General features: G+C 34.2%; 1 non-coding gene across 1 annotated transcript; it reads left to right on the forward strand.

The window, feature by feature from the left end:
* Positions 1-23,620: 23,620 nt before the first annotated feature.
* On the forward strand, positions 23,621-23,726 carry LOC128294497 (small nucleolar RNA R71). The gene has a single exon (XR_008284806.1). It is a non-coding gene; the product is annotated as a small nucleolar RNA R71 (small nucleolar RNA).
* Positions 23,727-23,907: the final 181 nt, after the last annotated feature.

Consider the following 23,907-nt stretch of genomic DNA (forward strand, 5'->3'; position numbering starts at 1 on the left):
TTTTTTTTACCTTTTTAATAGTTTATATATTCAAAGATAAAATAATAATTTTATATTATGGAATAGGTCGGAACAGGGCAAGAAATTACTATAACCGCTCCATACCCACTATCTAAAAGAAACAAATCCATCCTATTCCATCCCGCATCCATTTTTCAAACAAAAAATCAGCTCCTTTCAAAACAAATCGATTCAAAATCCATGAGACGGTTTGGGTTTTGTCATCCCTAGTGATAACTTCTACTTAACTACCAAGTGTTATAAGTTTTAGTTACTTATTGATGAAGCTTATTGACATTGAGAATGATTACTTCTTGGTTAAAATTTGATCCAGAGATGAATATACAAAGGTGCCAGTCGAAGGACCATGTATTACTTTTGAGAAATATTTGACTGTGAAGCCATGGGAACTAGATTTTACAACTTCTCGGCCTTTTCCATCTAAAGATGTATTTCAAGATGAATAGTGGTAGCCAAAGGCGTTTTGCAAGGATGGGTTTAGTATTGATTTGAATAAGCCATAAATCATCATTAATTGGACAAGTCAGATTGTTAAGTACGAATCCTTACTATTTATTTGTTTATGTAGAAAATATAACCATGCTAGAAACAATTTTTCTATAGCTACGAAAATAGAGGAGCAAGAGAGTAGTTTATCGGTGAACAAATTGTTGGTAAAAAAAAAAGGGGCTCCTTGTTAATGAGTCATGGTTGACAAAAGATTGAAGTTCAATACTAAAATAGGATTATGGCTGCCTTTTGAAAATTAAGGAAATCATATCGTGAAGTCAAAGTTTGATTAATTATTAATTTATCGAAAGAAAATTAGGAGGTTTTGAGAAGGAGAATTAGGAGGTTTTGTGCTGGAGAAATCATTTAATTTGATTCAACAAGTTACTAAAAAGAATCAACCTTTTAGCAATGTTTAGAGTGAGCCCAATCGAGAGGATGCTAAATGTAACAACTTATTCTTCAATGGTGTCAGAAACAGTGGTTTCGAGGCCACCAAATCCAACGAGTAAGTTCGTAAATATTATTATTTAATATTTACAAGAAAAATATGGTTATAAAAAGGTTTTTGATTTGATAAATTATGTTATATAAGTGATTTATTAAGTTCAAGTGGTATGACCCTAAAGTCAAGTGGTTTTAGAAAAATGAGGTATCAGGACCTCGTTTCTATAAATCGACCCGTAAATTGTTTTATAAATATTTACGAAGTTTCATTAAGGTGGTATAGAATTTCGTTAAAAAATTTTAACATTTCGATGGTTAATTAATTAAAAAGGAGTAAATTGTAAAAGATCAAAATTTTGATCACTATTTGATTAGAATGATTAAATGGTTAATTGAATAAGGGAAAAGGGACTTAAATGGTAATTAGACCATTCAAGAGGTTAGTGGACAAATATGGACATTGGTGTTTTATTTATTTATTAACCAAGGGTAAAATGGTAATTTCATAATTAATTAAATTAAAATAAAAACATAAGTAAAAGATATGGTTGTCATCTTCCTTTCTCTTTTGTTTTTTTCAACCGAAAGCCATGGTTATGGAAGTTAGGTTCGGTAATTCTTCATATTGTGCATGTAAGTCCCTAAGCTATCTATTTCTAATAATTTTTGATGAATTTTTTGATTAGGGACTAAATTGTTAAAATAGTAAAAGTTAAGGATTTGATGTAAAATTAATACACATATGGGATGATATGGGTGCCATGAATATTCAACTATTATAGTTTGGCATTAAAAATGGTTAATTTGCATATTTTGGGCTCATGGACTAAATTGAATAAAAGTAAAACTTTAAGGGCATTTTTGTAAAAATGTAAAAAATGACCAAATTGCTTGAAATACATTTTTTATAGTCTAAATTGATAAATTGAATGAAATTATTAATTTAGACCAAGATCAGGTGAAAAATCGAGGAAAATAGAAAATTACCAAAATGTCCTTGAACTTTGGTATTTCTACAATTTAGCCAGGTAAGTTCGTATGAATTGTATTCTATACAATTTTGATTAAATTGAACGTTAATATATGACTATATTGTGATTAAATCAATATTTATATGTTAGTATGCAATTTACCGAGTTATGAAACGATGTAAATCCAACGACGTACGACGATTACCGAGCCCCATTCGAATCATAGGAATTTGTAGGATACAAGTGACATGTCATTAGGGTTTACATGATTCGGGTGCTAGTCTTGAACGCCCTACCAATGGTTGAGGTCCAACATGTGTTGTGGATACTCCACAGCTCGTGTAAGTAGGCCAATTTTCACAGCTCGTGTGAGCATACATGTACAAGAATTGAAGGATTACAGTTATATGTGTTAGAGCTATCCGGGTATCCAACAGTAATCTAAACTGTTCAACAGGCATTATTCAAATAAGAAACGGTAAGAGAATGATATGTATTATGACATGTACATATATGAACATCTTTGATATGATGATACATGGAAATTATGTAAGTTGAAATGAGTAAATAACTCAAGTGTTACATGTTGAGAATAAATGGTTATCAATGTTGAATTTATATAAAATATGTTCAAGTATGCTAACATGTGTTGTTCATTGATGCTTAAGCATGTGCCAAGCTATTGGTTGAATGGTATTATGTTTTCTGATAAGTTGCATTGAAATGGTAAGCGCTCAAGTGGAAATATGCTTGTGTTCATGAAAGAGTGGTAAGGTTTAAATTATGCAATTTCTTATGAAATGGTTTATCTTGTGATTAATTTGAAAAGAGCTATGTTTTATGCATATGAAACGGATGTGGAAAGGTAATGAAATAGTAAGTTCATACTTGAAGTGTAAAATGATGAAAAAGGGAATGATGTGTTGAATTAATGTTGTTATTTAAGTTAAAGAAAATAAGTGCAATGGAAAGTAATGAAATGCAAATGAAAATAAGAAAATTTGAAAGGGTTTAAAGTTATTTAAAATCCTAATATGCTAGGGATGATATGTTTATGTGATTATATGGATTTATTCACTTTGTGAGTTGCTTAATATGGTTTTATGAATCTTACGGTATCGGTATAGGATTATTCTTGGTATGTATAAATTTCATTTTTGAAATGGATTGATATGACTAAAGTTTATATGAGCTTACTAAGAATTCATTGCTTACGTAGTTGTTTTCCTTACTTTTTAGATTATCAGAAGCTCAGTCAAGTTGGAAGCTCGTCAGAGATCTATCGTACTATCCAACGATTATATCGGTAGATTTTGATGTCTTAGTTAAGGTTATAATGGCATATATAGGTGGACTTATGGTTGATGATTGGTTGAATGTTAGTTGATGAGTTTGGCATGTATATGTCATTTGGGGTGATGTAGCCTTGGTACATTTGGTGTCTTGTTGATATGTTTTAATTTGATAATGTGTTAAAGCATGTTTGAATGGCCAAAGTGATATATGATGAATTGACCTTAACATGGTCAAGATATGGTATGCTTTGGAAAGGTTTTGAATAGATGTGCATGATTGAAATATGGATTGTATACATGTTGATTGTTGGAACCATCTGGATATGGTTAGATTTGTATCTTTAAATGGCCAAAATGATATGGTTATTATGTATCAATTATGTTATGTTTTGGAATGAAACCAAGTTAATTGATAATTGGATAAATATCCACATGTATAGGTGTTTTTGATTGATGTTTTAACCATTATGTTTTGGCTTGTAAATTTGGCATTCTGAATGATTGGAATGGTTGACATGTGGATATATGTATGTGGCCTTTTGATGGATGACTTTATAGTCCTTATGATGCTTAGATGATGGAAGTTGAACATGGTCATTTTGGTATTAAAAATGTAGTTGGTATTTATGGCTGATGATGCTAAATGTTAAATGGTAAATTAGGTATATATGAGTGTGGATTTGATGTGTGAAAAATGGTAAGTTTTGGCTAAACTAAGCATTTAGTTATACATGTTTAATTGTTGTGATTGAGGTGTCTTTTGGGCATACTGGTTGTATGAATATGTACCTATTTGGATAGCTTGTTTTTGTATAGTTTGGTGTACTTCGGGATGCTTGATTACATGTGGTAAATTGGTTATAGGTGTGTACATGAATAGGCGAGAAAAATGGCTTGGAAATGACCTATTTTTTGTCCACACGGTCAGAGACACGGGCGTGTGTCTCAACCGTGTATGACACACGACCAAGCGACATGGCCGTGTATCCCTTGTAGGTTTTTTTTAAAGGTTGCATTTCAAGAATTACACGGCCTGGCACACGAGCATGTGGCTTGGCTGTGTGACCCAAGTCAGAGAGTTATACGGGCTCAGACACGACCGTGTGTCCCTACTTCAAATGTCCACACGGCTTGGCCACACGGTCGTGTGACCCCTGCAGTTTTGAAAATTTTCATCTTTTCCCAAAAAAATCTTTTCCCGAAAAATTCTTTATGTTCCTGGTTTAGTCGCGAATTGTTTCTAATGTGTTTTTAAGGCCTCGAGGGCTTGTATAAGGGACAATATGTATGTTATTAATGGAGTTTAATATGATTGGTGTTGTGAAATATATGATTTCAATTTTTTATTGTTTTAAAATGTAATCTCCAGTAATGCTTCGTAACCCTATTCTTGTGATAGATACGGATTACAGGTGTTACACTAAACAGGCCAAAAGGAAGGCTATGGTAGGCCTTGGTAATGCTAAGGCAAGAAACTAGGTGAATGTCTAAAAATCTATCTTGTTAGGCTAGAGTAGTAAGCCAATACTATTAAGCAAAAGTAGCATGCCCAGTCTAGTAGACCAGAGTAGAACTCTTAATATGGGTAAGGATAGTAAAGGATCTTTTTTTCTTAACAAGTCTAAAGATCCCACCATGGAAATAGGGGAAAATTTTAACCTTAATATTCCAGTTGGAGATTTTTACGGTGTTGGTAAGGAAAGAGAAGATGTCAAGTCATAATATTTCAGAGATTGTAGTGTTGTATTATAAGGTGCCGTCAAACAAACAAAGGGTTGACTAGGAAACTATATCCAGAGAGATAGAGGTTATTAAAATCTAATACTCATTTTCATCCAACTATTTTCACTATTGAATACCCATAATTATCTAAGATAATATAACTTAAGATTCCATGAGTGCTTACCTCTTAAGAAGAAAAAAGTGGTCCAAAATTCTCTTTTTCCTTCTTTAATCTTAAAATCTCTTCCTTCACTTAGCTTGAACTCCCTTTCTTCATTTCTTTCCTTTTTTTTATTCACATACATACATACATACATACATACATACATACATACATTGTGACAGCCCTAAATTGACCCTAGTCGGAAAGCGGTTTCGGGACCGCTAAACCGAGTCACCAAAGTATTTGAATGTGATATTTATTGTCTAAAATATGTGAATATGAATGAGTGTAAGTTTCAAGCTTCGATTTAGTCGATTGCATGTGAATTTAGTTAAAAAGGACTTATGTGAAAAATATTGAAATTGTGGTAGGTTGAAGTGTAGTTGTCAAATATTGCATGGCTTAAAATATGGTGATTTGCATGTCAAATTCCCCATTTTTATGTAAGTGGCCGGCCATGATGATGGTTGAATAGCCATATATGCATTATATATTATATTATAATAGTTAATGGTTTAAATTTTAAAATAAAAAAAGGGGGAAGCCATACATCCTTGCCTTGTGCTTGCCAAATGTTGAGAAAGAAAGAAGAAATATAATTATTAAATGATATTTGGCCACTATATAGGTAAGTGGACGGTAATGGACCACCATTAAAAGGGTTTTGATATTAAATTACAAAGATTAATTTAGTAATTGGCTTATTAAAATGAAATATAATAGAAGATGGTGATAAAAACAAAGTTACACTCATCCTTTCTTGCATTTTTGCGAAAACCATAAAGAAAAGAAAATGGAAATGAAGCTAAGGCATTCGGCTATGGTGAATGTATAGATTAAGGTATGTTTAATTCTCTTTCATTGAAAATCCTTGTATATTTGGAGTGGTCATCAAGTATAGAAGTCAGCTCATGGCAAAATTTTTGTAAATGGATGAAGATGACATTTGGTCATGGATGTCTATATTTCTTTGATGTTGGTTTTGATGTTTTGTGTATTGAGGGTTGATAATAGATGGAAGTCTAATGGTTGTTGTATGTAGATAGCATGCATGCTAATAATGTTTTTATTTTCTACTTAATATCTTATTGATTATGAGTTAACATGAATATTTAGTTGAACATATACCTTGAATTATGTTCAAAAATTTTAATTGATTAGTTGTACTTTTCTTTTTGCTTTTGAATATTCGAAATATTGAAGGTGAAAGGCTGGAAAATTTCAAGTTGAAATGTTGTCCAAATGCTGGAAATTTAGCATGCATATTCTTTTATTTAAATGCTTTGACCGAATGTTGGAAGTTAATTTGCATGCTGTCTGTTTTCTTTGCATGAGGGAGTTAAAATTGAACTTAAGATAGTTTATTACTAATTAATTTGCTGCTGTAATGCTGTAAATTATTGGCATTCAAATTAGGACAAATTTATGGTACTTAGCTAATTAATATGCTGCTGTAATACTTAAATTATTGGCTGTCCAAATTAGGACAAAATCATGGTGTTATGTGCTAGCATGATATGTATGCATGATTTAAGTGAAAAATGTTTAGATGATTTATAGTAATTGGCTAATGTGTTTTTGTGGATATAGATGCCGAATGTGGACTCAAGAAATTAATTGGAAAATTTGTTGTTTGTTTAGGTGATAGAAAGGATGAAATAGTCTTATGTGATACGTGTATATAAGTAGATGGAAGTGAAGTGTCCTATATTTTTGTGTATGGGATTAATTGCATTTTGATTTTAATGTGCATGATTATTACTATGTTTAAAATGTGTGAAAGCCGAATATGCTCATGATACAATGCTTGATTAGTTGATTAACAATAAGTTAAATTTGTGTAATCCAAGCTTAAGAGCAAAGAGGATCAAAGTCGGATAGGGGAAAAGAGAAAGTAAACGAATAGCCGTGGATATCTAGTCGTCGACCACTTCCGAGGTAAGTTCATAAGTGTTTGGACTTGAAAATTTAAGAGCAAATTGTAATAATTTGCTTAGGACAGCAGCAGTAACGTGATTTTAGAAAATCACTATAAATTGTTGGTGTAGAATTATAGGCTGAATAAAATATGTAATCAAAGCTTAATTAGTCTAGTTTCTTATAAAAGAGACCGTGTAAGCAAAGAAATTTCCTATAAAGAGATATTTAAAGTTGTGTGAGACAGTGTCAGAATGACTCCGAAATCCCCTGTTCTGTTTTTAGAAAATCACTATAATTTGTAAAAAAATGGTTACAAGATAAAATTTATATGCTTAGACTCCTTAATGAGTCTAGTTTCAAATGAAATCAAATAGAACATATTTTGAATTCTGTACAATGAGAAATTTGATTCGTAGTGAAGACTGGTCAGATTAGTCAAACAGTGAAACAGGGGAAACTTTAAGAAAAATCTGGTATTGATTGGCCAAACCTAAAATTCTGAAAATTTTATGGATGGAAGATATATGAGTCTATATTCAGGGAAAATTAACGTCAATTGATTTTGAGTTTTGTAGCTCCAGTTATAAATAATTTAGTGATTATTGCTCAGGAAAACAGCTTGTAGTGAATATGTGAATTTGTTGAAAACATTGATGAAACTATTTGAGTTGCTTATAAGCTATTGCTGAAATTGATGCACAAGATAAATATATGTATATGTGGTAAGGCCGAATGGCTAATGTGAAATATGTATGGGATATGTATATGTGGTAAAGCCGAATGGCTAATGTGAAATATGTATGAGATATGTATATGTGGTAAAGCCGAATGGCTAATGTGAAATATGTATGAGATACGTATACGTGGTAAAGCCGAAGGGCTAGTGTGAAATATGTAGGAGATGTGTGTATATTGTGGCCGAATGACCAAATGTGAAAGGTGTGTATTATTAGATATTTGATGAGGCAAATGAATTACAAATATGACAGTTGATGTGAATGTTGTAACATGTGATTAAATGTACATGAAACTTGGAAATATATTCCGGGTAAGACCCGATGACTACGTGTGGAGATTATGTCCGGGTAAGACCCGATGACCACGTGTGGAGATTTTGTCCGGGTAAGACCCGATAACTTCGTGTGGAGATTTCATCTGAGCTAAAGGTCTCGCCGATAATCTGAGTAGAGGTTAAAGTTATAAGACTTCGTAATAAGAATTGCTTATAAATATATTCAATGCGAAAGGTTAAACACGTATGTACTCCAAGTTTATATGTGAGCTTGATTTGAACTAAATCATAAGGTAGTTATGTGATGCATACGAGAGCAATCTATGAGACTATTCCTATGATTATGTGACATCGGATCAGTGTGAGAGGTTATGTGAAATTATGCAATATATCTATGTCACATGAGCTCACTTTTATGTGAAAGTTTATCTTCCTATTGTATATGCTGAGATGTGCATATTCGGTAAAGGGATGGTATGCCCGAAGGAAGAGTGAAATAAAAATATGAACCACTATGTTATAATTTGATTGTTATCTGTTAACACTGCTTAAAACTTACTAAGCATTGTAATGCTTACTCCGTTTACTTTGTTTTTCTGTTTTATAGATCTCATTTCGAAGCTACAGGCTCGGGGATCGTCAGCAACTAGTCACACTATCACTATCCACTGCTTGTTACTGTTATGTTTTGAATTATTTTATGGCATGTATAGAATAGACCAGTGGCCGAAGAATATTTTAGTTAATGTATATAAGTCATGCGAAAATGGCATCTTTTGAATGTGTACTTATAGAAGTTTAAATTGTATCCCTGACTGTCTTTAGTACTTATCTAAAGGAATGTTCAAAAAAAAAAAAATTTACTGTTCTGATATGCGTTTCAAGTCCGGTAATGCCCCTTTACCTATTCCGGCGATGGATACGGGATTGGGGTGTTACATACATACATACATACATACATACATACATACATACATACATACATACATACATACATACTTACTTACTTACTTACTTACTTACATACTTACTTACTTACATACTTACTTATTTACATACACATACATGAACATAGTCCTCATTAACATCAAGTTTTCCTACTTTTTATGAATAAAACCTTAAATAAACAAGAAGGGATTATTAGAACTTGTTTCTTTACCTTCCTTTTTCACTTTCTATCTCAAGCTTCAACTTCTCTCTCTATCCACTCAAAAATCCTAAGATTTATGATGAAATTGATGGTGGGAATGAGCTTCAAAGAGTAGCGATGGCAAAACCCAAATCGTCTAATAGATTTCAAATTGATTTGCTCCAAATGGAGTGGATATTTTTTTTTAAAAGCGGATGCAAGGCAAGGTGAGGTGGATTTTTTTCTTTTTGATAATGGGTATGGAGCAGTTATGGTAATTGCTTGCCCTTCTGATAAAGATTGAGCAGAAGAAGTGGAAGTAGGATCGAATTCAAATTGTTTTAATCAAGAAGGAAATATTCAAATCTGACCTGTAAAGAAAAAATAAACAAATTAGAAATTAAAGAAAATGAAAACACTAAAAAAAGAAAATTAAGAACTAAGAATAAATATAAAAACAATAAGTAACTAAATAAATAAACAAAATTTAAAAGTGAAAGATGGATCAAATAAAACGATAGATATGATGGATAGAAGGATAAGTTTCCAATTGAACCATTCAAGATATAAATCTTGTAACACCCCTAACTCGTATCTGTCACCAAAATAGAGTTATGAGGCATTACCGATCAACCACAACATAAATCATACATTTGTGCAATCATAATTAAATCCATTCATCTCAATCACTTTGTCCCTTATAAGGTCCTACGAGACCTTAAAACATGCTTAGAAGTGGTTCAGGACTAAATCGATAACATTTGCAAACTTTGGGAGACCTAGAAAATTTTCTTTGATTTAAAAGTCACACGCCCATGTGAACTGGCCATGTACCTCACACGGCCACCAGACACGCCCGTGTCACAGGCCTTGTGAAAACATGGCATACATACTGACTTGGGTCACACGGCCGACCACACACCCATGTGCCAGCCCGTGTGTCACACACGGCCAGTAGACACGCCCGTGTGTCTAGGCTGTGTCAAAACTGTAGGGTATACTGCCTTAATTGGAAAGGGTACTCCAAGGGACACACGGCCGTATAACATGACCGTGTGTCGCACACGGCTAAGACACACGCCCGTGCCTCTACCCGTGTGGACAAAAATAGGCCATTTGCAAAGCCAATTTGCCACCCTTTTCTCATGCACACCTAGCCATCAAAATAGTATCATTTTAATACATTTATAGGCAGTCAACACATGCCAATTCCTACACATATCATGCCATCTATCATCAACCATTTCAACTACTCAATTCCATAATAAAAAACATACCAAATCAATATACCAAAATCATCAAAACATACATATCCTCTAGATGAATTTTCTCACCTTTCTATCAACCATATCATGCTTCTCAAACATACCATTTCATCATCTATAAATCATACCAAAATATACCATTTCTTAAGCATTAATATATCAACTAAAAGCTAACCAAATGAGCAACCACTTAGCCATACCAACAACCATGGCAAACATGCCAAAACACATGGTAACTTATAAACATCACATATATCACTATGGTCTTACATGTTATCACATATCGACGCCATTGTCCCAGACAGGGACTTATACAAAATCAATTAATGATGCCAATGTCCTAGACATGGTCTTACACATAATCTCAATACAATGCCAATGTCCCAGACATGGTCTTACATGTAATCACATCTCGGTAACCTAATGTCATGACATTCGTATCCTATACTATTCTTAAGGTTCGTACGGGACCTTTGGATATCGAAACTTCATTGTTTTTTGCTCGTATTTGCTGATTCCACATTAATAAAAATTCAATGATAATTAAACATATATAATTCTATTTAAAGACATTTATTTGTATATGAACTTACCTCGTAGTCGAAATAGAGGAACTAGATCGACTATTCGATAACTCTGGATTTCCCTCGATCTAAATTTGATTTCTTTCATTCTTGATCTATATACATTCAAAAGTAACTCTTTTATTCCTCAACACATTCAATTTAGTCCACAAACATATATTTGGGCATTTTTTCACTTTGGCCCCTAAAGTTACACATTTATTCAATTTAATCCCTATTTCATAAATACACAAAATTCACAAAATTCAATATGACCCATGCTTAGCTGAATTCTCTATAGGTCCCTAGAAGCCCATATTTTTCATTTTTTCACAATTTAACCCCTCAATTTACACTTCTCAATTTAATCCCTAATTGACATTTTTGTCAAAAATCACTTTACAAAACATGTATATCAAACACCAAGCTTGCATAATTCATCATCAAACATCATAAAACTCATGGATTCATCAATGGAATTTTTCAAAGTCAGTAACAAACTCAAAAATTAAGGTACGAGATAGCTAGCACTCAAAGCAACGATCACAAAAACATAAAAATCATTAAAAACCAAGCTAAAACCGTACCTTAATCAAAGCTTCAAGTTTCCAAAACCTGAAACACATTCAAGCTTTAATTTCTTAATCAAATTCGGTGCAAAGATGATGATAATGGACTCATGTCATGTTTGTTTTATTTTAATTATACATTAATTCTATTATTACCATTTTAACCCTTGTTTAAAACATATAATTCATATAATTCAAGGCCATTTATGTCAACATCCACTAACCATGGTCTAATTACAACATAAGGACCTTTCATTTAATAAGCCATGTCAATTAAACACTTTTAACAAGTGGAATGCAACTTTTGCATTTTACGCGATTTAGTCCTTTTTATCAAATTGAGCTATTAAACGATAAAATTAGCTCACAAAATTTTCACACATATATAATCACATGTTGTAAACACCAAAAATAATAATATGAAAAATAATTTTCTGACCTCGGATTTGTGGTTCCGAAACCACTGTTCCGATTTAGCTAAAACTAGGTTGTTACAAATCCCAAAAAACTCAATTAACAACTCTAACAAAACCTCCAAGAAATAATCTTTGGAAAATTACAGGATGAATAATGAATTTCCACGACTTTTTAAAGAAAATCAAGAAGAAAACTACTTCTAAAAAATCACAAGAAAGAAATCTTGCACAAATAAACTAACCCCTAGAATTGAAAACTTTATTAATGAAAACAATTGTGTCCCTAATGAGCAATGAAGAATCCTTTTTATAGGCTAGCTAAGTACACGATTTGTAATAGCCCATTTTTTAGTGAAATCGGAATAGTGGTTTCGAGACCACAAATCCAACCCAAAAATAAAATTTATTTTTATTTTATTATATGGTCCGGATTATGATAGACATGTCGTTTGAAAATTTTGATATGAAAATTTTATCAATTAAGTATTTAATTACGAGAAGAACTAAATCGAATAAAATACAAAAGTTGAATTCTAGTAGCTATAAGGATTAAATAGCTATGGAATTCAAATCTAGAGGTGCTTATATGATAATTAAACCATTAAAGAAAAGTATGTAGATTTTTGGTGACTCATCCATGGAAAAATTAGAAAAGAGTAGAGACTAAATTGGAAATTGAAATAATTAATTGACTAAAAGATGATAAAAAGAAAATATCATCTTATTTTGTCATCCTCAACCCTAAAATTTTATGGAAACCCTAAGAGAGAGAAGAAACTTTCAAGGCTTAATTGGGTAAGTTTCCTTATCACATTTCCAGTAATTGTGATATTATTTAAACCGGGATAACTTAACCTATCTATTTAGGGGATTACTTTGAAAATTTATCAAGGTATGAAATTTGGATCATGGATGAATATGCTGAAAATTAGAAATTTATGGTAGAAAATGAAGGGTTGTTGATAGATAAACAACTATTACAAAGTGATTTTTTATGAAAACATGATTTAGGGACTAAAATGTAAAGTTGTGAAATTTGATGAAAATTTCTAAATTTTTATGAATACATGTGCTATAAAATTTGTAATGGGATTTTGGTTAGGCTTAGAATAGGGGGTAAATTGCACAAGTTTCATTTTCCAAGCCTGGGATGAAATTGGAATTTATGGAAAAGTTAAGGCCAAAATGGTAATTTGGACTAGAATGTAAATTGAGTCCAAATAAGTATGAAATATGTGAAATTTATTATTAAATCTATTTATATAGATCTGGAAAACAGAAATTCGAGGCTAGACCGAGGAAAGAAAAGGTTTCGGATTAGTAGATTTTATACGCAAACAAGTGATAAGGTAAGTTTGTGTAACTTAATCGAGCTTTGGAATATGTTTAATTGAATGTTGTGTTTGTATGGAATGTGACTTATATTGATGTACATTATTTGAATGCTATAATGAAAAATTTAATACATGCTTGAAATGGTGAAAAAGGTTTAATTCTCGATTGAATATTGGATTCCGATAATTATATGCACTTTCCCGAATTGAATAAGGTCATGCATTTGTTGCGAACAGGGTTTAGCTCGGACGAGTAATCCTATGACCTTGTTATAAAAAGGATTTAGCCCAGATGGGTAATCCTGATATAATATATCTCGAGTATATGTTACGATTAAGGTTTAGCCTAGACTGGTAATCCTAATTGAGCTCTTTTGAGCATGCGTTATATAAAGGATTTAGCCTGGACTGGTAATCCTATTATACGATATGTGGCTCAAGAGTGTGTTCCTTGGTTAAGTGCCTTAATGGGTACCCTCGAATAAGAATTGACGAATTATGGAACCGTACACCTCGAGTGTACTACTTGAGCATCCATCGGAATTTCAATGATTCAACGGACACAACTCTTGACATGGTATGAGAATTCTGAGATGAAATGATAATGACTTGAAAGAATATTGCATGATGAACTTATCAATGTTTACTTGATTGTTATGAAGATTTTGGTGACTAACATGTTTGATTGAATGCATGTGTTTAGGCAATATTGCTAATGGATGCCAAACATGATATTGTATACTTAGATTTAATAAACGGGATTGATAAGTTTAGCTTCCATTATACGAACTTACTAAGCATGTAATGCTTACTTCATTTTATTTTCCCTGTTTTATGGTGCTCGAAAGCTCGCGAAGGTTGAAAGATCATTGGAGCATCGTCACACTATCAACTGGCTTATTTTGGGTATACATAGTAAAATCATTTTGGTATAATGGCATATATAGGACAACTTGGCCATTAGTGGCATGTTAATGATGCTTGTAATATAGCCATTGGAATGGCTAGTAATGGTTATTATGGTATGATTAAGTAGGTAATTATGATATAATAATATGTGATATGTTAAGTATATGTGATCAAATGATGTTAATACCTAAGTTAATCCAAGGTAAGTTTATAAACACATATGCATGTATTGGTATACCATGATGAATGATGGAATTGTTTAATTTGAATGCTTGGAATGGTTGGTATTGGATGTGTGTTTCAAGTGCAGGTCTTGGGTGAAATTTTGGGTGAGAAATGAAGCTAGAAATGGCTTTATTTTGTCCACATGGGTAGACACACGGGCTTGTGTCTAGACAGTGTGTGACACATGGCTGAGTACATAGGCGTGTAGTTAGGTCGTGTGTCCCTGCACCTAAATTTTGAGATACAGAATGCTCAGAACTGAACAAACGGGCAAAGACACAGGCATGTGTCTCAACCGTGTGTGCTACACGGCCTAGAACACGAGCGTGTGTCTTGGCCGTGTGAAACCTGCACCTAAATTCGAAATGAATTAATTGACCACACTGCCTAGCAAACGGGAGTATGGCATGGCCGTGTGCACAAGTTAGAAAGTTACATGGGGTCGAACATTGCCTGCAGCACGGGTGTGTCCTAGTGTCACACGGGCGTGTCCCTTGGACCATATGGGCATGTGAGACCTGCACCGTGGAAAATTTTTAAAATGTTGCAAAAAATTCTTAGAGTTCCCGATTAAGTCCCGACTCAACTCTAATGCTCGTATTGGGCCTTGAGGGTCCAATTAAGGGATGTTTCAAATAATCTTGAATAATGAATAGTAATTTACAAAAATTATTTGTAAAATCTTTTGAAAGTTTCGGTAATCCTCCAAAACCCTGTTCCGATGACGAATATAGGGTAGGGGTGTTGCACGATTATTAACGGCCTTTCACCTAAGTTTAATCATGTTGTGTCTATTATAACCACCAGTCAAGTGCCTTTTGATTTACAAGGGATTACAATAGCCTTATTGGATGCCGAGGCTCAACACCAAGCTCCTTTCTCTCAAGTTCATGTTTTTGTAAATCTTGTTGTAATTAAGAAAGACACTCCATCGCTTCTTGCCTATAACAGTCAACCTCCATCACAGTCTTTTTGTTCCAATCAAGTTTCTTGGTTTGCTTGTGGTCACGGTCGCGGTCGAGCTCGTGCAAGTGGTACGTCTCGACTGCAATGTCAAATCTGTGGCAATATAACAGCCCGTTTTTAGTGAAATCAAAACAGTGGTTTCTGAACCACAAATTCGAAGTTAGAAAAAAATTATTATTATTATTATATGGTTTATAGTATGATAGAAATACTGTATAAAAATTTCGTTAAGAAATTTTACCGTTTACATGCCTAAATTGATAAAAATGACTAAATTGCATTTAGTGCAAAAGTTGAGTTCTAATAGCTATAAGTATTAAATAGATATAGAATTTTAAATAGGAGGTCTGATATAGTAAATAGACCATTAAAGTGGTTAGTAGATAAGTATGAATAGTCATCATTGGAAATTTAATGAAATATTAAGGTTAAATTTGGAAATTTGTGATTAAAATTGTAATAAATTAATAAAATAAAAAATATCATCTATTATCATCATCTACCACCAAAATAAAAAAAATAAAGGTTATTTTGGTTATTTTTCTTGAAATATTAGCAAGCTTATTTTGCTCAAGTATATATTTTTGTCCCGTTTTTAAATATTTCTATGTTTCCAATATCGTAGTAGCTTAATCTAGTTGGTTCGGGGATTAATTTGAAAAGCCGTTAAAGTATTAGGGTTTTGCAATTGATGAGTATGCTTGAATTTTGAGGTTTTATTGTAGAAAATGAAAGGTTGTTGTTAGGTAAACAAATTTTATAAAGAGATTTTTGATGGAATTATCAATTAGGGATTAAATTGAAAAGATGATAAATTTATGGTAAAATTTAAAAATTTTATGAAATATATGGGCTGCTATTAATAGGTATAAAAATCGATTAGGCTTGAGTAAGGATTAAATTGTGTGAATTTCATTTTCCAAGTCTAGGGACTAAACTGTAATGAATTAAAAGTATAGGGCAAAATAGCAATTTTTTCAAAAAATGTGTTGGTCTAAATTGACTATGAATTATATTGAATTGAGTGAAATTCATTCGTATAGATCTGGTTAAACCTAGTACGGAGTTAGATCGAGATAAAGGAAAAATATCGGATTAGTCACCTTCGTATCTACTTAAATTGTACATTTATATGTGTTAAATTGAATTTTTGTTTGTGAATTGTACAATTGCCATGAATAAATACTAGTTTTATATTCAAAAATTAGTGAGCCCCGTTTGAACCTTAAGAATCCGTAGGATACAAATGACATGTCATTAAGGTCACCGATTTCAGCTCTTATGAGCTTCCTGTTCTTCGGCTCGCATGAGCTTCCCATTCTTCAGCTTGCATGAGCTTCCCGTTATTCAACTCAGAAGAGCTTATTGTTTACAACTCGTATGAGCATACATGAATATGAATTGACGAATTACAATTCAGTACACCTCATGTGTACTACCTGTGTATCCAACGATATTCTAAATGGTTCAACGGCCATAGTTCAGTTACAAGATTATATGAGTTTGATATGAACTATTATTGGTAATTATATAAAACACATGAAATGTGATTATTTGATGAATTCAACCATATGTGTTGCATCATATATGTGATTTTCATGGCTAATATGTTGGTGATCATATGTTTAGGCTTTTGGCCAAATTGGTTGAGATATGCTATGTTTACTTACCTACTGTATGGATATATGGTAAGTTAGATTCCGTGTTATACGAACTTACTAAGCTTAAATGTTTACTGTGTTATTTTTCTATGTTTTATAGTAATTCGGCAGCTCGGTTAGGTTGGAAACTGGTCAGATTTATTTCACACTATCCATCAGTCTTTTTGGTATTTTCAATAAATTAATCTCGGATATAATGGCATGTATAGGTTATTTTGGCCAATGATGGCATATAAATGTTTTGTTGAGGTTCACCATGTATATGGCTTGTTTTTGGTATATTTTGATGTGTATATAAGTTACCTTATCATGTTTGAGGTGTGATTGATATAGTAGAATGAAAGAAAGTAAAATGTGGCTTGAATATGTATATATGAATTTTGTCATTTAGGTAAGTTGAGATACTTGGTTGATATGCCTTTAAGTTTTCATTTGAGGTGCCTAAGGGCATATTGGTTCTATGTGATGATATTTCATGTTTAAGACTTGATTTTGGGTTGTTTTGAATGCCTTGTTATGGCTTGTTGATTTGCAAAAATGTTGGGTTAGGTTGATGTCAAATTGGGTGAGAAATGTGGCCTGGAAATTGGCCTATTTTTGTCCACACAGGCAGAGACACGGTCGTGTATCCCCTGTATCTTTTAAATTGCATAAGTTAGTATGCTCACACAACCTAGCACATAGGCATGTGGTTTGGCCGTGTGGCCCAAGTCAGAGAGTTACAAGGGCACGGACACGAGCTGAGACACGGTCGGGTGTCCCTATTTCGAATGCCCACACTGCCTAAGACATGGATGTGTCTCTTGGCCGTGTGAATCACACAACCGTGTGACCCCTGCAGCTTGAAAAATTTTAGTGTTTTTCAAAAAATTCTTTAAGCATTCAGTTTAGTCCCGACTTGTTTCTAAGCATATTTTGGGCCTCGAGGGCTCATATAAGGAACAATATGTTTGATTTCGATTAGATTATGATATGAATATATATGATGTGAAATGTTTGAAATTTCTGTCTATTTATTCTGTAAACTCCAGTAATGCTCTGTAACCTTGTTCGTTTAATGGATACGGGTTAGGGGTGTTACATTTATTGGTATAAGAGCTACGATTTAGTCGATTCTTAGATTAACGTAGCATACACAAGTCTAGCTATACATGCCATTATATAACCCGTGATAGTGTGATATCTCCTGACTGTTTTAAAACATGTTTTATATAGCAATGACATCCAAATGAGTTGATTTCGATGAAGTAGAGAGTAACGCTCAAGCCTCCATTCAAGGAGTAGCTTCGAGTAGTAAAGGGCCCTTATCTGAGGGCCAGGGAGGAGAGGCTAAAGAAGCCTTCTTCCAGATGATGAATGAATGGTTCACAGAGTTTGTACGAACGAACCCGGTTGCTCAACAACCTTGATGGCGTGGTTTCATGATAGGTTTTAAATATTTATAATTACTCGTTCTTGAACTAACTATTATCGTGATGTAGGCAAGTGTACCTATCGAACATTAGTATAGTTTTAGCAAGACCGGATTGTCGAACCCAAAGGAACTAAAAATACTAGTAATGACTGTCTTTTTATTATCTAGCCTAAGAATAAAGAGGTTTTATTTTAATTGACTAATTATCTAAACTAAGAACGCACAGAGAAAAGAATTGGGGAATTGCTTTTGGGAAAAATCGATTGACTTAAGACAATACCTAAGGAAAAATCAACCTAGACTTTACTTGTTATTCTGGCTCCGAATCGGACGATTTATTCATTCAACTTGTTCCGTAGAGATCCATAAGTTATGTTATTATCCCTATTCAAGACTAATAACGTCTAATCCTTAGATTGAATAATCGAGACTTTTCTCTAATTAACACTCTAGGGTTGCATTAACTCGATCTATGAACTCCCTTATTAGGTTTCACTCTAATCCAGCAAAATCTTGTCACCCTATCACTAGGTGTGCAATCAACTCCGCTAAATTACGACAAATTTACTCTTAGACAGAGACTTTTTCTCCTCTAAATAAGCACATTAACTTGAATCAATATCCTGGAATATTAAAACAAGAATTAAGAACACATAATTAAGAACAAGTCAAATATTTATCATACGATTCAGAAAATAATAACAAGATTCGTCTTAGGTTTCATTCCCCTTAGGTATTTAGGGGTTTTAGTTCATAACTAAATAAGAAAACATCTCAGAAGAATAAAGAATACAAAACATAAAGAAAACCCAAAACTCCTAAAGGGAAATTGAGGAGAGATCTTCAGTCTTGATGATGAATCCGGCTCCTGGGATGGATCAATCGACTTCCTTGGAGTAATTCCTTACCCCCTATTCTCCGTCTCCCTTTTCCTCCTCCTCTAGGGTGTATTTATAGGCTTTGGAATGCCTAAAAGCCCTCAAAATTGGCCTTTTCTGAATTGGACTCAACTTGGGCTCGGCAGGGACACGCCCATGGCACACGTCCGTTTTCTATTACTTCAGGCTATGTTCGAGCCTACCTAATTGACACGGCCGTGTGGTCTGCCCATGTGAGGAGGTCCAGGCCGTGTTGAATTCGTACTTTGGCCCATTTTCTCCGTTTTTGGCCCGTTTCTCATTTTTTTCACTCTCCTATGCTCTCCTAAGTATAAAACATGAAATTAAAGCATTAGGAGCATTGAATTCACCAATTCTAATGATAAATCATTCATAAAATGCATTAAAAATGGGGTAAAAATATGTATAATTTACGGTTTATCAAATACCCCCACACTTAAGCATTTGCTTGTCCTCAAGCAAAATTCTCAACTCATAATCAAAATAAATTCTTCACAACTTATAATTTCTATCGATAATATCTCACATTAATCTATAAGTAATCATACATTAAGAATTCAACTAAAAGAACATACAAGTTCCAAACATTCCAAGTTGAGCATTTTATTCATGCAAACATAGGTGTCTCCCCTCATCTAAGTAATTACCTTTGATTCAGAATATCACAGAGTTTTACATCCTCACTAAAGATTCACTCAAATTACTCGAGCTGTTTAAGGATAATAAATGAAGCACTCAATAGTCAATAATGAAAAGTCATTACCATAGGCTTGCATGAAAATCAAATATCCACCACTATAGTTTAAGATGATACATCAATCAAAAGGTTTTTAGAGGGTTGTAATGAGGCTTGGTTAGGGGGTCTGGTCACAAGCTGAAAGAAAAGGGTTAGAATTGAGATTGAATTGAAAAATTACCTAACTAGAAAAAGAGTTAATCTTCACTTGCATACAACAGAGCTTCTTCTCAGAATATGAAATTACAGATATGTATACATAGTTTTTTTTTTTAAGAAGAAGTTAATAATCAAACAAGACATAGCTAAGCAATTTCTTCAACTCAAATCTCGACAAAAATAAGAATCAAATTAATTTAGGGGATTTTGACAATAATGGGTTAAGGGTTAATATTGAGGTTAATACAAGGAATGGCTTGTTAGGCTCAAGGGGGTTTACTAAGAGATAATCGTGGAGGTATGCTTTTCATGGCATGAGTGGGTTAATCCTAAGTGCCTTAATCATTTTGACATATCAAATCAAATGGTGTGGTCTCGACATGCATAATCAAGCAAGTTCTAGAATAACAGTTCAATACTAACGCACTCAAAGCAATAATAAAACTAACCATGAAAGGATTAATAGATGCTCAAAAGGCTCCAAAATCTCACAAAAATTATGGCTTTTTGATGTTTAGACTCGTGAATTCCAATTCAAAGTAATACCTAGACTTAGGGAAACAACCTATAATTTTAAATTCTTAAAAATCAACTTATCATGCTTGATTCTCTAATGTCTTAAAGTTTAAATAATCAATGCATAAATCCCTATGTTTTAATTCAAGATATATCAATCAAAATCATAAATTAATTAAAATTTATCCTAAATATGATATGAAAGCTTTTCAAGAGAATAAGGCAATCATTCAACGATTTTTCTTATAATGAAATAAATATTCCCCCCACACTTAAGACGTACATTGCCCTCAATGTACAACGATAGATATTAAAGTATAAAAATAAGATAGGGAGAGAAGTGAAACTTCCTGCATGATAAATTCCTCGAACTAGAGTTTGGGAGAGTAAACGGTTCAAGAGTCGAGAAGGATACTCCGGTGGTCGTAGAGGTTCATTAGTCCATAAGTCCTGCGCCAAAAGAATATTATATCTAGTGGTAACTATGGTCGTGGTTGATCAAGACATGGCAGTCGTGGAGAACCTTTCTCGGTGGAGTTTTAGTTCCTATGTGACGATGAGCTTAAGAGCTCTATAAAACTATGATAAAATTAGGAACTTTTTAGGGGATATTAGGGAGAATAATTACTCAAAAAGAAATAACCAAAATTAATAATTAAAAATAAAATTTCTAAAATCTAATAAAAATAAAAATTAGTTTCAATAAAAATTAAAAACATAAAATAATAAATAAATATTTTTAAACATCTTCATCGTTGGATGGTTCGCGAGGTGGGACTGGCAATGAGATGTGAAGGTGCTGACAGATCTGTTGTAGAGTAGCATCAATGTTGTCAAATCGTTGAAAACACTACTGCTCGAATCGGGTGAGGCGCTCAGAGATGTCAGCATAAGAAGCCGCCGCATGAACTGGACGAGAGGGTGGTGGTGGCTGAGTCGGTGGGTCCTCGTGCTGTGGGGGGACATCATCAAGAATGTCCTAGTAGGCCTCCTCCTCGGTAGATTGGGCGAGACGAAACTGGGGAGGGTAGGTTCCTCGGCGCTTCTCGATCATCCTCATGCTAAGCATGATCAAGATGCCTTGTGGAGACATCTGGCTAATGAGAGTGAGGGATGATTCTTGGGCCGCGGTGTTGAGGAGCCCGAAGTGTTGCGTCAGTTGAGTCACGTAGGGGCCAATGGAGATGACCCCCTTCCGATGCCGCTCCGTCTGGTGCTGAATCGCAAGGGCGGTGAAATAGGCAAGGTCGATGACGTACCCTTGGACATACACCATAAGAAGTAGACGTCGGGGGTGTTAACCACGCCAGTGCTCTCTCACCTCTCTGTAATCGTGTGAGCTAAAATAGCATGTAAGCACCTCAGGGATGGTGGGAGAACTAATGCCTTGGAGCGACTAGGATTGTAGGAGGCCGCGCTAGGGGCCAAAGTGTTCCAACACTTCGAGGGAGAGAAATGTATGTGGCGATTGAGAGCATGTAGTTTATTCTCTTCTTGAACTCTTCCGTATATAGGCGTAGTGCAGCACCGAACTCTGGGACACTTACCTGGCGGATTAATCCACCTAGGCGAAATTGGACCGTACTGGGATCATCGTAGTACGTCATTACAGTCTGAAGATGGAACGTTGAGCATAGTTCCATCGTGAGATCAAGGTATATCAGCTCGATAATCCCAAAGAATAGCTCCCAAGGGTCAGTGGTTAGGAGGGCCCGAATCGCATCAACTATCTGAACTTGTTCTACGGTAGCCCAGTCGATACAGCAGCCCGCAATTAAGGGTCAGGCCCGAAGTATTTGGAAAAGCTCTTCTTGGGGCCCTTAAGGGAACTGTAGGAGGGGGTGACGAATTTCCGTAGTTGGACCCGCGGAAGATGACGCTCCCTTCCTCTTCTTCGAGGCAGGTACGACGGCCTTTTTACCACATGAAGATGACATGGTACCTGCGTTTAGAATCATCAAGTCATATTGATGAGTGGTCAAAGTAAAAGGAATACAATTTTCAAATAAAAAGCAGAATTTCAACCACAACCAAACATAACTAATCTAATAATTTCGTGACCTTATCATTGTATGAAAATAAGCATAGTAATGGCATGTGTAGGACAAAAGAGTGAGGCTTTTCCAACAACATAATTGAAAGATGCAAATTGAATGATAGACATTGGCATGGAAATATCATGAGAATGAGCATGGTAAAGTCATGGGTATGAGGTTTCCCTAATAACATGATTTAACACGCAATGCATAATAACTAACCTAAGAATGCAAACTAAATGATAAAATAATGAGAAAAATGACAAATAGTTTGAAAGCAATGAAGATTATGCTAACAATAAGTATTAGTAATAAGTAAAATAGAAGTGAAAGGAGTAAACAAACGTTAAGGGAGAGGGATTGAGCATTAAAAATGAAGTTTGAGACGGTGCACGGGCATGGCAGGGAGGCCGTGTAGAGTTGCAGCGGCTAAGTTTAGGGTTTTTGGATGGGGAAGAAAGTGAATAGTGCAGGGTATTTATAGATTTTGGGCTACACGGCTAGGTCACATGCTCGTGTTCCCCAATTTCAGCCCGTGTGATTCGCGAATTTCAAATTTGGGCGCGTCTGACATTTAGTACACTCTCGTGTTCCTCGGCTATTTTTGTTGGCTTTGTCCTCATGACTTGCCACTGATAGTTATTCAGTGACATCTCCTCAATAAACTCATAGGCATCTTCAGGTGTTTTATTATTGATGGTTCCGCCAGCAGCTGCGTCAACGATTTGCCGAGTCGAAGGATTCAGACCATTGTGGAATGTTTGAACTTGGAGCCAAAGCGGTAACCCATGGTGAGGGCACCTTCTCAGTAAGTCCTTGTATCTCTCCCATGCATCGTAGAAGGTTTCTTAATCCATCTGCACAAAAGAAGAGATGTCATTATGTAATTTAGCCGTTTTAGCCGGCGGAAAATATTTTAGTAAGAATTTTTCGGTCATTTATTCCCAAGTAGTAATTGACCCTCGTGGTAACAAGTTCAACCACTGTTTAGCTTTGTTCCTTAATGAAAAAAGGAATAACCGAAGATGAATGGCATCATCAAAAATGCCATTGATTTTAAATGTATCGTA

The sequence above is a fragment of the Gossypium arboreum genome, chromosome 6, assembly GCF_025698485.1.
Source record: "Gossypium arboreum isolate Shixiya-1 chromosome 6, ASM2569848v2, whole genome shotgun sequence".
Lineage (NCBI taxonomy): Eukaryota > Viridiplantae > Streptophyta > Magnoliopsida > Malvales > Malvaceae > Gossypium > Gossypium arboreum.